Raw genomic sequence first — 12,861 nt, 5'->3', positions numbered from 1 at the left:
ACTATTTTTTTTTTTTTTTCAAAAGAAACTTCAGCTTTTAATCTTGCAGCTCAAGTGATTAGTTACAGACTTCTAAGCAGTTAGGACAGAAAAGAGTGCCACCTACCTTCTCTGGGGAATGAAAAAGGCATTAGAGGATTTATTTATTTTATAGCGCCTTATTTAATTATACGCTTCAGTTGAATTATTTAATCATATTTCAGAAATTAAATCAGTTGTTGTAACAATAGGTAATATATATTTTGTAACGAAAACATGTTTTTTAAAAAACTTTATAGCTAATATATTGATCCATGTTTTTGATTTTTAAATTATATATATATTTTTTTCAGGGAGACGATTTCCCTTTATTATTAAGACTATCAATTTAACAGATTACAATCGTTGCAAAACAAAATGGTAACACTGATATTCTGGTAACAAAGAGAACAACCCACACTTATACGGGCATCAAGGACGGAAAGCAAAATATTTAAGGTGAAACACTTATGGCACTACACAGGCATGTTAAAACATTACTTTAGTCCAAACTACAGAGTAACGAGAACAACATATCAGATAACAAGACCACAGTCAACAAACTACATAACATACACGTATAATCAGTGGCGCACCCAGGGGGAGGGCCAAGGGACCCTGGCCCCCTCCAAAAGAAAAAGGAAAAAGAAATATACTCGAAAAATTTCCAAAGATCTTTTCCTAATTAAAATTCATTTTTATATTTACGTTGTGTCATGTTTTCTATTTCTATACTACTTATGAATTAGCGGTCACATAAAGTGGGAATACACTATAGCTCTCGGAATCACGGCCGCTGTGAATGCAAGGCGAACGAAGTAGTGCTCTGGCTGCCCGAGCTGGGCCAGAGGACGGGTATCATGTATTGGTGATCACTGCAGATAATCAGTCATAGGGCGTATTCAATGTGTAGTGTGTATTCTCAAATAGTCTACTCAATGCCCCCCCCCCCCAAGATTAAATCTTGAGTGCTCGGCCCCTTCCAAGATTAAATCCTGAGTGCGCCACTGCGTATAATAATCACTACGGAAAAGCCACCCGAAAATTCTACGTACCTGACATGATAAACGAACTGCCGTTTGACGACAGAAACGACAATTCACTACCTACAGAAAGCTGAAACAGGTGATATATAGATATTATAGCGAGACTGAAAATTATAGAGAAATTACTCTTGCTCTCTCTCTCTCTCTCACACACACACACACACAAAGCTTATAACGAATCTCTCTCAAACACCATTACAAGGACACTAACACGTCATATCCAAATCCAACCCCCCCCCCCCTTTCAAAACAGTTAAACCGTGGTAGTCCGTGTGGACGCGTGCACTCGCCTCTACACGCTACCCGGAAATAAGCATGTATTGCTTCCGGGTAGCATGTATATGCTTATATATATATATACAGTGGTGAGCTATGGAAATTATAACAAAGGGCTCGCATCGTCGAGCAAATAAAAAAAAAAAAAAAAAAAAAAAGCCGTATTTCACACAAAAACGTTTATTAATACAGCTTCTGTGCAAATGCCAATCAAAAACTATGAGGGGACAACCTGTAAAGGTTATCATTTTTAACCACATTTCACGATCTAAACATGAAATATTTGCACCCAATCATCTGTGTTAATTTAGCTTATATAAGAAAAACATTTTTTTACTATCAAAGTATAATAAGAATAAAATCTTTTATAATCGCACATATGAAATCGTCCGCATTTTTATAAACAAAATAAATTTCTTTTTGCGATAGAAGTTTTCATGACAAACAGTCTATAAATAATAAATAAATATTATCTAAACACAATAATATTGAGGTACGTTATATTTCTCTTTTGTTTTTATACTTCAAGTGATAATGAACGGTACCAATCAAGGGGCATTATTTTATAGTCCTATTGATTTATATGCGATTACCAAAAGTGAATTCTTGTATATATATATATATATATTTCAAAAAATTATGTTTTTTTTCTTTTTCTTTTTTTTAAATAAAAAAGTAAACAAGAAGAACAAGGGGCTCGCAAATTTGAGAAAAATTTAACAAAGGGCTCGGGCGAACCCCGCGAGTCCCTTATAGCTCACCACTGTATATATATATATATATATATATATATATATATATATATATATATATATATATATATATATATATAATGTAAATATAAATGCTTGCAGAAGCTTCCAAAAAGAAAGCAGAAATGCCACCCAAGCAAACTAACTATTATCTATTATTATTGTGTATATTTACATAAAATTATTCCATAACCAATATTATTAAAATGAAAAAGATATATATATATATATATATATATATATATATATAAATAAATGCTTTATATATATATATATATATATATATAATATTATTTACTTACCTTCTGAATTGAATAATTGTACTGAAGAGAAAATCGCACTTTCAACTGTTTTGTAAATATCATGTATATGTGATGAGGACAATAAACTTGTCAGTGTCAAAAAATAAAATAAAATAAATATATATATATATATATATATTAGTTATTCATCATACAAAAAATTCTGGATAATCTTCATTGTTAATATTAGAACATGTGTTGTAAATACATAATATAGAGGCAAAAAATTATTATTAAAATTTTTAATTGAAAGCCAATGTAGAAAATGAACCACATATGCAGCACTTAGTGCAGGATTTTGTAAAAATGTATTTTCAAAAGGTAATTACTGTAATGAAAAAAAATATATATATATATATATATATATATATAATTATTAAGCCTCCGACCCCACCTAGTTGATGCTACACAAATCACATGATCACTTGTACTGCTTATTTAGAAAATACAAAGCAAACGTGCTTTTCAGAATTAATAAAAAAATATTGTTAAAAAGCAATTGTTGTAAAGAAATTAGTCTGAACTTTGACCTTAAAGTGAATGAAAAAAAAATGTTATGGCTTTTCTGCCCTTGATTCATATAAACACAACACCTTGACTGCCACCGGTACCATTCTGACTCACCTACTGCTATTTCATTTCATCAACACCGGAAATAATAATTATATATCTTCATCAAAGCTTTATTTGCTTCCTCAGTCTTAAGAAAAGGCTGGTTATATTCCACTAATTCGAGCCCCACCCAAGGGCCTATGAGTTGTGGAAATACTTTCTGAAAATTAAAGCTGTGCCGAACAAAGCGGCCTTTTACAGCAGCCCAATTTTTAATATATCTAACTCGAGTGCTTCTCAATTTTTCCTAAAACATCCCTAAAACAATTTTTCAATGTTATGGGGATGGCGCCTAAAGCACCTGTTATTATGGGAACAACTTTCGTTTTCTTTGGCAGATTCGTTCAACTTCGATTTGTAAATCGCGATACTTTGTAATTTTTTCATTTTCTTTGTCGTCAATCCGACTCTCTCCTGGTACTGATATATATATATATATATATATATATATATATATATATATATATATCAGTATATAGGGGGGCCATCCCCCCCTGGCACCTACGCTCCCCCGAGTTCCGGGCTGGTAAGCCGGTAAACTGGAAGACAAAAAACGTGATATAAAAACGTTTCAAATTTCGGCTTATCCTTTTATATATTATTATTATTATTATTATTATTATTATTATTATTATTATTATGTATGGTGCCTCCATGGAGTCAAAAGACTCATCGCGGGAGACCCAACATTGACATACTAACTGTTATTCACACAATACCTGTCATACTTCCCCTTAAACTCATTCACAGATGAAGCATTCACAACCACCTCTGGCAACGCATTCCACCCATTTACAACCCTCCAAGCAAAAAATCTAGTCCTAACATCCTTGTTAACCACACTCTTACACAATCTCCAGGGATGATCCCTCACTCTCTCCCTTCCTTCACTGGTCTTAAAAAGGTTATCAGTATCAATCCTATAAAACCCTTTTAATAATTTATATGCCTCAATCATATCTCCTCTCATACGTCTATCAACTAGTTTTTGAAGCCCACAGACCTTCAATCTATCCTCGTAGGAGACATCCCACAGGCCTGCAACAATTTTCGTAACCCGCCTCTGAATCCGCCCACCATTTCCACATCACCAAGAAATCCAGGTGACCAGATCTGTACACAGTAGTCCAAATGAGGTCGTATTAATGCTTTATAAAGTGGGACAATCACTTCCTTATCCCTACTTGGCAGTGTGTTCTTCAATAACCATGTAATAATCTGATGTGAAGTTTTCGCAACCTTTGCAATATGCCCTCGAAACTTAAGTTCTCTGTCCACAATAACTCCTACGTCCCTAACCTCATCGACCTCCTGCAGTTCAGTTCCATCAATATAGTAAACAGCATGTGATCTCATCCTTCCGAAGTGCATCATCTTACACTTGGCCACATTAAACTGGCAGCCATTTAGTTTAGCCCAAACTACCAGTCTATTTAAGTCATCCTGTAAGATATCCACATCATCTGAATTAACTATCGCTCTTCCCATTTTTGCATCATCAGCAAACAAGTGGATATCTCCTTTCAAAGTATTCCCAATATCATTGATGTACAAATTAAATAACAGAGGACCAAGCACTGAGCCCTGAGGCACGCCACTAGTCACCTACCTTCTACTGGACTCCGCTCCACCATAAACCACTCTTTGATATCTATCCATTAGCCACCCTCTAATCCAAATCACTAGTTTCGGATCCATGCTCATTTGCTCCAATTTATGCAACAGAGTGCCATGTGGAATCTTGTCAAATGCCTTTGCAAAGTTCAAGAAGATCACTGAAAAAGGATTTCCTTTATCCAACTCCATTATTACTTAATTATTGAAAGTGAGCATATTGCTAAGGCAAGATCTACCATTCACAAAACCATGTTGCCCCTTATAAAGTATCATATTGCTGTCCACCCAGTCCTGAATTCTAATTTTTATCAATTTCTCCAGAACCTTAACCACTACTCCCGATATACTGATTGGTCTATGCTACCTCAGTCCTGGAGCCCCCCCCCCCTTATGTAGCGGAATAATTTTTCCCTCTTTGTACTCAATTGGGACTTTACCAGAACTGAGGCTTAAATTAAACAGCCAACTTAGAGGAGGTGCTAATTCTAATTAGATATGCCATCTAACCTAATGGCAGTGTTAGCATTAAGGTTCTGTAATATACTAAGCACCTCAAATTCTTCTATCACTAGACTCTCATCAGTCAATGACACAATATATATATATATATATATATATATATATGAAAGAATGATCAAAATTCGGTTAACATACATAACCGAGATTTAAGTAAAAAGGTTTTAATATAAAAACACTACTAGTTTCGGCCTGAAACAGCCTTCATCAGGTGACATCATAAAAGAAAGAAACAAGGAAAAAAGAAAACACTAAACACTGATGGTTAAAAGACTATGAACAACATAGAGAGTCTCTATACATAATCAGCATGAAAACGTTGTAGTTGTATTTAAAGCTGTTCTTTCGTTTGTTGCATGGTTGGAAGAGTGCGTGCTTGCAGCATCACGTGAACGCCAGTACATGATTACAGCTGAATGACTATCTGGGAGGTTGTAGCTTAAGTTATTATTTAGATGAATAGGATCGAAGATGATTTCTCTAGATTCCACGATTTTTCTCTCAATTTCATCATTGCAACGGAAGATGTTAGTAGATTTTTCCCAACAGACTTTGTGACTTTGGTTTTCATCGTTAGGGACATTACTTACAAGAGACAGCGAGCCAGTGCATTATCAAGTCATATCCTTTTCTCGGCTAATCCTAATGATGAAAACCAAAGTCACAAAGTCTGCTGGAAAAAATCTACTAACATCTTTCGTTGCAATGATGAACTTGAGAGAAAAATCGTGGAATCTAGAGAAATCATCTTCAATCCTGTTTATCTAAATAATAACTTAAGCTACAACCTCCCAGATAGTCATTCAGCTGTAATCATGTACTGGTGTTCACATGATGCTGCAAGCACGCACTCTTCCAACTTCTTTGTGACTTTGGTTTTCATCATTAGGATTAGCCGAGAAAAGGATATGACTTGATAATGCACTGGCTCGCTGTCTCTTGTAAGTAATGTCCCTAACGATGAAAACCAAAGTCACAAAGTCTGCTGGGAAAAATCTACTAACATCTTCCGTTGCAATGATGAACTTGAGAGAAAAATCGTGGAATCTAGAGAAATCATCTTCGATCCTATTCATCTAAATAATAACTTAAGCTACAACCTCCCAGATAGTCATTCAGCTGTAATCATGTACTGGCGTTCACGTGATGCTGCAAGCACGCACTCTTCCAACCATGCAACAAACGAAAGAACAGCTTTAAATACAACTACAACGTTTTCATGCTAATTATGTATAGAGACTCTCTATGTTGTTCATAGTCTTTTAACCATCAGTGTTTAGCGTTTTTTCTTTTTTCTTTCTTTTATAATGTCACCTGATGAAGGCTGTTACAGGGCGAAACTAGTAGTGTTTTATCCTTATGGTGTTGTGTTTATATGAATCAAGGGCAGAAAAGCCATAAAGTTTTTTTTCAAAATTGAGACTAATTTCTTTACAACAATTGCTTTTTAATCATTTTTTTTTATTAATTCTGGAAAGCACGTTTGTTTCGTATTTTCTAAATAAGCAGTACAAGTGATCATGTGATTTGTGTAGCATCAACTAGGTGGGGTCGGAAGCTTAATAATTATATATATATATATATATTTTATTTTTCATTACAGTAATTACCTTCTGAAAATATATTTTAACAACTTTAAAGTACACACCGTTAAAAATTATGTTGATTGAAACATCATACTCTGTTTTAAAATTCAAATTCTTAACACCTACCTGACAAATATCCAATTGAAGCTAGAGGTACGTACTACCATGTGTTGCCGTTGCAGTTTTATAACCGTGACGTCATTCTAAACGTTGCTCAACAGTTGTACCGATAGCATTCGAAAAGTACTTGCGAAACTGCACGGGAGTTATATACTCACTTTCTTGAGTTATTTGTGAAGATACCGTTGATATCAACGATAGCATAATATCAGAAGAGGGCGTAATGTTTCCTCCGTGCAAATCATTGATAAAAAAAAAATGAATGATTTTCTTATTTGGAAATCATTTCAAAAGAAAAAAAAATTGTCTTCCTCTCTCTCAGCGATTTTTTTTTGAGGGGGGGGAATTGTTTGATTTCCTGTTACATATTAAAGATTTTAAAATCTGACGTCATTGAATTGTAGTATATATATATATATATATATATATATATATATAGAGAGAGAGAGAGAGAGAGAGAGAGAGAGAGAGAGAGAGAGAGAGAGAGAGAGACTACAATTCAATGACGTCAGATTTTAAAATCTTTAATATGTAATACGAAATCAAACAAATTCCCCCCCCTCAAAAAAAAATCACTGAGAGAGAGGAAGACAATTTTTTTTTCTTTTTAAATGATTTCCAAATAAGAAAAGCATTCATTTTTTTTATTAACCTTTTTTGAGGTCTCCTCAGTGAGTAGCGAGACCCTAAATACCAAGGTTTTAGTAATATAGAGCCTTATCAACTTATTACTAAAACCTTGGTATTTAGGGTCTAGCTACTCACTGAAGAGACCTCAAAAAAGGTTGAAACCGGTCTGGGTAGTGACCCCCACCCATAATGTATTGCAGTATACATCTTTTAGTGAGATGTGCTTTACATAATGGGAAAATACTAAGAATAGTGATCAGAGCTTTCCGCCTTTACAATGAGTTGCCCTGGTGTTGTACCATCTTTAGACTTGAACTATGTTTCCGGCGCAAACTTAATTGTTTGCATACTTGGGATTAGGAGTTAAATAAGCAAGCTTATAAAATTACTTGGTAACCCTAAAATACAGTATCCCCAAGTTAAAAAATTACTTACACCTATATCTCCTCCGGAGATTCTTATTAAAAATAAAACACCTTGCAGCAACTTCTATAGGTATAGTTGATAAGGCTCTGTATTACTAAAACCTTGGTATTTAGGGTCTAGCTACTCACTGAGGAGAAACCGGTCTGGGTAGTGACCCAACCCATAATGTATTGCAGTATACATCTTTTAGTGATATGTGCTTTACATAATGGGAAAATACTAAGAATAGTGATCAGAGCTTTATCCACCTTTACAATGAGTTGCCCTGGTGTTGTACCATCTTTAGACTTGAACTATGTTTCAGGGCGCAAACTTAATTGTTTGCATACTTGGGATTAGGAGTTAAATAACCAAGCTTATAAAATTACTTGGTAAACCTAATATACAGTATCCCCAAGTTAAAAAATTACTTATATATATATATATATATATATATATATATATATATAAGATGCCAACCATTTTAAACCTGGTTTTACTCCATTTCCCAAGTAAGCAAACAGACAAATAAGTCAAGTTTGCGCCTGCACGTAGTGCAAGTCTAGGTGACCCGCAAAGTAGTGCAAGTCTAGGCAACTCGTGGTAAAGGTGGAATAAGGTCTGATTACTATTCTTAATATTTACCCTTAATGCAAAGTCCATCTCCTTGAGGAGATATATAATGCTATGCATTAAAGGCAAGGGGCCACTACCCAGACCGGTTTCGACCTTTATTGAGGTCTCATCAGTGGGAGCCAGGCTTAGAAATACCAAGGTTAAGTAATACAGAGCTTATAAGTATTTTACCTAAACAAGTTGCCATAAGGTGCTTTAATCTTAATAAATAAAAATCTCAGGATGAGAGATAGATGTAGAAAGTTTTTTACCTTGAGTATAATATATGTTGAAGATGCCAAGCTATTTTAAACCTTATTTTACTCCATTTCCCAAGTAAGCAAACAGACAAATAAGTCAAGTTTGCGCCTGCACCTATTGCCAAGTTTAGATGACCCGCAAAGTAGTGAAGGTGGTTTTACTCACCTTTACCAACCCGTGTTAAAGGTGAGTAAAATCAGGTTTAAAATAGCTTGGCATATTTAACATATATTATACCCAAGGTAAAAAACTTTCTACATCTATCTCTCATCCTGAGATTCTATTTAATAAGGTCAAAGCACCTTATGGTAACTTGTTTTGGTAAAATATTTATAAGCTCTGTATTACTTAACCTTGGCATTTCTAAGCCTGGCTCACACTGATGAGACCTCAATAAAGGTCGAAACAGGTCTGAGTAGTGGCCCCTTGCCTTTAATGCATAGCATCATACATCTCCTCAAGGAGATGGGTTTTGCATTAAGGGTAAATATTAAGAATAGTGATCAGACCTTATTCCACCTTTACCACGAGTTGCCTAGACTTGCACTACGTGCAGGCGCATATATTCTCCATGCTTGCTGCGCAAGCATAGCAAGCATGGAATGAGATTTCTGTTTCTAATTCAAATATACATCCTAGTCCAACTCAGAACTCATTTCCATCTATACAGAGTTCAGTGTTGGTAAAAGGATCACAACAAAGTGAAGATACAATAATAAAAATTGAGGAATCACAGGCGGTGACAACATCTTTTGACAGTTTGCTCCAAGATTCATTGTCAATCCCAGTAATGAATACGATGCCTATTCTTAATACTGTTGAGTTAATTGAAACTCACTCAAATAACATAGAATCAGGGCTAAATACAGATAGCCAAATATTAGTTCTCTGTATCACCTGAATTATCTACTTCTTTTCAAGTTGCACAAAGTATGATAAAAGATATCGAACCTGGTGTCTCACTCTTATTACCTGGAGCTGCAGTTTCACCTTGTGCCAGTTCTTCACATCAAGGAAGTAGATCCATGATGATGATGATGATGATGATGTCTTAGGATACATCCAGGCCTACTGTTGTTATGACAATCATTCCTAAAATACATGATCAAGCTTCCATTACAGGACCAGAATGTTGCTGTAATGGAAGCTGTTGATCATGACATTTTCATGCAGTTAATTATCCTTGGATATCCTCGTCAGAACATCAGTGTGAGGACTGCTGTAGATGCTGCGCAATTGAAAATATCAAAGACAATATAAAACTGCATGAAAATGTCAGACAGGAATATATATTGGATGCGGACATGAAAGTAGAGTTGATGATGATGAGGCAAGAGATGAACTGCATGAGAAATGAGATGAAAAGAATTAGAGACATACATGGAAGAGTGAAAAAGAGTAGAAGGAAAGATCGCCATGCGAAAGATATATCGAATGATTCGAGAGTGGCTCTCTATGGAGATTCCATTATTAGAGGTGTGGTGAATGAGAAGATGCATAAGGTTTGTTTTCCTGGTGGTAGAATGGAGAGAGTGATTGAAGCGTTGGACATGAGGAATAAGAGAGCACAAGAGTTGGTGGTTGTAGTAGGAATAAATGATTTGGATGGGAACAAGGAAAATGCCAGATTGGATATAAGGAGATAATTAAGGAGAGTAAAAGATAACAGTGTGGTAGGAAAGGTAGTCAGTGTGTTGCCAAGGTGTGATAGTGATGAATTGAGGAGGCGAGCAAAGATTATGAATGATATGTTAGCGCAGTTATGTGAGGAGAATGGAGTGCATTTTGTGAATGTGTGGAAGGAATTTGAAGGACGGGTGGAATTTTTTAAAGAAGATGGGCTGCATTTAAATGGTTTTGGTGTGTGTGTCTGCTGGAGTGATTGGTACTGGCAGGAGAGTTAATGACTGTAATGAATATATCTGAGGTGGTGCGAAGTGATATGAAAGAGCAAAAAAGTAGGGTAGGGAGAGGTATTTGTTCACTTGCAAATGGGGAGGCGAATATTATGAATGAAGTAAATGAGAGAGTGGATGTACAACACGGACAGGGGAAAGGGGGGAGGGTTAGGGTCGACGGGGAGAAACTTATGAAACATGCGGGTGCTGAATTCAGAGGTGAATGTGTAAGCGAGCAAACACAGATTGAGATGGCCTGGGATGGGTGGGAAGAGTTTACGTGTGAAGAAAGTTGTAGAATTGGTGGTAATATAGAGGAAGTGACTGGGGAAGGTATTGAAGAGTCACATCGTAGGAGTGACGTTCGTAGGACTTGTAGAAGCAGTAATGATTTCTTATTTTTATTCAATAATGCTAGAAGTATTCGAAATAGGGGGAACGAAATTGTTGCTTTGCTCGAGTCTCTTCGCCCCAAAATTGTTGGTATAAGTGAGACGTGGTTAGATGACGATGACATCCTAACAGGAATAGGGATGAACGGATATGATATTTTTCGTGAAGATAGACAGGGAAGAAAGGGAGGAGGAGTACTGTTAATGGTAGCAGATGAGTTGTGTCCATCTAAGGTGGATTTCCAAGGTGCAAATAGTGGTCACGGTTTTGAGGCGGTTTGGTGTGAGGTAGAAGTAAACAGGATGAAATATTTAGTTGGGTGTTGCTATAGACCTGGTAATATGGAGGGTAATGAGAAGGAAATGTATAGGCAAATTGGCCTAGCTAGCAAGAAACGAGTTATCATTATGGGTGACTTTAATTATGGTAATATAGACTGGAAGCAAGAGACTGCATCTGTGGGTAAAGAAAATGAATTTTTGGAGTTTTTGAAAAATAATTACCCTAGGCAGCACGTAACGGAGGGTACACGAGGATCAAGAGTATTGGATTTGATCATCTCATCAGATGATGTTATTATAAATGAGGTGTCAAATCTTCCACCAGTTGGTGAGAATGATCACGTGCAGGGTGACCAGTCATTCGATGACGTCTGTCAGAAAGGGATATATGTGGAATTATAAGACTGGTAATTACGAAAAGCTCAGGAAACAGCTTGCGATAATAAATTGGACAGAGGAACTGGATGGAAATGATATCAATGCTGCTTGGGCCATACTCAAGAACTATTTGGTGGAGGCAATATCAGAGTGTATTCCAAGAGTCAAGAGGGTAAATAGAGTGGGTGTAAAATGGATGAATAAAGAGATAAGGTATGCAATCTGGAAGAAGGTATTATGGAAGAAACACAAAATTAGTATTTATAACAACCAGTTGCATGAGAAGTACAAAGAAGGTATTATGGAAGAAACACAAAATTAGTATTTATAACAACCAGTTGCATGAGAAGTACAAAGAGCAGACGAGGAAGGTGACTAGCTTGATAAGGGTAGCAAAAATGCACTATGAGCAACAGTTAGCTAAAGCGGCCAAAAAAAAAATCCTAAGGAGTTTTTTTCGATATGTCGCCAGTAGAAGAAAGAATGATTATGGTAGGATGGGCTTGATTGGTGAAAACGGAGGAATGATAACCGCTGCGGAGGATATAGTTGAGATATATAGTGAGCAATTTCTAAAGGTATTTCATTTTTGTGAATGTGGCATCATGCAGAACTTAAAAGCAGTGGGAAAGGAGGAGGAGGAGAAACTGTTAGTAAGTGAACAGGAGGTATATGAGGAATTGAATAGACTTGATGTAAATAAGGCTGTGGGACTTGATGCTATTTCACCACGTATCTTGAGGAATGGGCCAGAGAGTTAACAACAGCTTTTGTATATCTTTTCAACATGAGGCTCTCACTGGTCAAGTTCCAAAAGAGTGGAAAGAGGGTAAAATTGTTCCAATTCATAAGGGAGGTGATGAGTAAGGCTTTGAATTATAGACCAGTCTGTGTGTCTGGAGTTGTGGTCAAGGTATTACAGAAGTTAGTTAGGAATAAGATTCAGAATTGGGTTGACAACAGAAAAATACTCTTTGGCGGCCAGCATGGATTTACTAAAGGAAGATCGTGCTTTAGCAATCTGCTTACTTTTTATAATAAAGTGGCAAATGCGTTGGATAAGGGTGTTGCATATACAGTGGTATATTTAGATTTTGCAAAGGCGTTTGATAAATTGCCACATGACAAGCTGGTAATTAAATTGGAACGGATGGC

At 35.9% G+C, this 12,861-nt stretch overlaps 1 protein-coding gene across 2 annotated transcripts in view; it reads right to left on the bottom strand.

Moving 5' to 3' along the window:
• The window catches only part of LOC150105081 (galectin-4-like), a 39,786-nt gene extending 32,807 nt beyond the window's left edge, over positions 1-6,979 (bottom strand). The window contains exon 1 of one of the 2 annotated variants that reach the window (XM_090396136.1): positions 6,852-6,979. The gene's annotated coding sequence lies outside the window, so the exon portion shown is untranslated. Of the gene's footprint in view, positions 1-1,073; positions 1,212-6,851 lie in introns of those variants that run through there. The other variant, XM_090396137.1, reaches the window with a different exon arrangement.
• Positions 6,980-12,861: the final 5,882 nt, after the last annotated feature.

Source organism: Typopeltis vanoorti, chromosome 7 (assembly GCF_054136105.1).
Source record: "Typopeltis vanoorti isolate ZY-2024b chromosome 7, IOZ_Tvanoo_1.0, whole genome shotgun sequence".
Taxonomy (NCBI): Eukaryota; Metazoa; Arthropoda; class Arachnida; order Uropygi; family Thelyphonidae; genus Typopeltis; species Typopeltis vanoorti.
Note: the sequence above shows the minus strand (reverse complement) of the source record. Positions and strands in the feature narration are given on the sequence as shown.